Source organism: Orycteropus afer, unplaced genomic scaffold (assembly GCF_000298275.1).
Source record: "Orycteropus afer afer isolate SDZICR_OR568_19922 unplaced genomic scaffold, OryAfe1.0 scaffold00372, whole genome shotgun sequence".
NCBI classification, from domain to species: domain Eukaryota; kingdom Metazoa; phylum Chordata; class Mammalia; order Tubulidentata; family Orycteropodidae; genus Orycteropus; species Orycteropus afer.
This window is the reverse complement of record NW_006921959.1, coordinates 751,887-753,806: the sequence shown is the minus strand read 5'-3', so window position 1 is coordinate 753,806 and position 1,920 is coordinate 751,887.

Genomic DNA, 1,920 nt, shown 5'->3' with positions numbered 1-1,920 from the left:
AGAAGGTCCCAATCATCTGGTTTCTCTTCTGCTGTTTGTGCATTTTGAGTTATGCTTGATAGTCGATTTATGCCATATATTGTGGCCCTTAAATTTGCCCCTAGATTTTCCTTGAGGAACTTTATAATTTTAGATTTCACATTTAAGTCTTTGATCCATCTGGAGTTCATGTTTGTGTATGATGTGAGCTACAGATCTTATTTCATTTTTTTTTTCTGCAAATGGATCTCCAGTTTTGCTAGCACCATTTATTAAACAAACATTCTCTTCCCCATTTAATGCATTTTGGCCTTTGTCAAAGATCAGCTGACTATACGTCAATGGATCTATTTCTGGGTTATCAATTCTATTCCATTGGTCTATGTATCTGTCATTAAACCAATACCAGGCAGTTTTCACTACTGTGGCTGTATAGTAGGTTTTGAGATCCAGAAATGTGAGACCTCCTACTTTGTTTTTCTTCTTAATAGTGTTTTGCTTATCCAAGGTCTCTTTCCTACACCTTAAATGCTTTTAAGTTCCTAGTCACTACATCCCAAAATAGGATGTAGAAAAGTGTTTGTGTGTAGTATGCTATACCAGTTGGGTTTGATGTTCCCTATGATCGTATTCTCAAGCCAGTAAACCGAGTGATTTGCTCCCTCAGGGTGTTTGGCTGTGGCTAAGAAGTTATCATAACTTTGACCCAGGAGCTGTATTATATATATGGACATTCTTATAGCACAACTGAAGGGGTCCAGGTGAGGAGACAGAACCCAGGCACTCGCAAAGCAGCAGAACGGTAGAGTGGGAGAAAGGGGATTAAAAGACAGGAACCCGGACAGAGGAGCAGTCAGCCACAGGGATCCAGGTGAGGAGAGGGAACTCAGACATGCTCAAAGCAGCAGGCTGGGATAACAGTAGGAAGGGGATTAAAAGGCCCAGGAATCTGGACAGAGGAGGAGTCAGCGACAGGGACCCAGATAAGGGTGGTGTGAGAGGTTTCCAACAGAGAGACAAACTTGTCTGTCGGTTTGTCCTACTGTGGTGAAGTGTTGATGTGAATTTTGAGGCTGAGACACTGGTGTTTCAAACCAAGCAGGATGCACATGGTGCACAGATATCAGCCCAGCTTATAGACTGAGACAGACTAGGAAGAAGGAAGAGGCCATCCATTTCTCAAAAAATTGGCCAGGGAAAACCTTATGAATAGCAAAGAAACACTTTCATACATTACCACGCAACTTTATGAATAGTCCGGTTAGGTTAGAATTCTCTCAAAATCGGACTAGGAAAGAAGAGCTGCATCATCTGAGTAAAACCAGCCTTACTCCTGTGGATAAGGTAAAGCTTTTGAGACCTCCATTTGCTGATGTAGCACCACTCAAATTGAAGAGAAACAGCTGCAGACATCCATTCATCATCGGAACATGGAATGTACGAAGTATGAATCTAGGAAAATTGGAAGTTGTCAAAAATGAAATGGAACGTTTAGAGATTGATATCATTGGCATTAGTGAGCTGAAATGGACTGGTTTTGGCCATTTTGAATCAGACAACCATGTGATCTACTATGCCAGGAATGAAAATTTGAAGAGGAGTGGTGTGGCATTCATCATCACAAAGGATGTTTCAAGATCTGTCCTGAAATAAAATGCTGTAAGTGATAGGATAATATCCATATGCCTACAAGGAAGACCTATTAATATGACTATTATTAAAATTTATGTACCAACCACAAAGCCAAAGATGAGGAAATTAAAGATTTTTATCAACTTCTGCAGTCTGAAATTCACCGAACAAGCAATTAAGATGTGTTAATTATCACTGGTAACTGGAATGCAAAAGTTGGAAACAAAGAAGAATCACCGGTAGTTGGAAATTTGGCCTTGGCACCAGAAATAATGCTGGAACTCACATGGTAGAATTTTGCAAGACCAA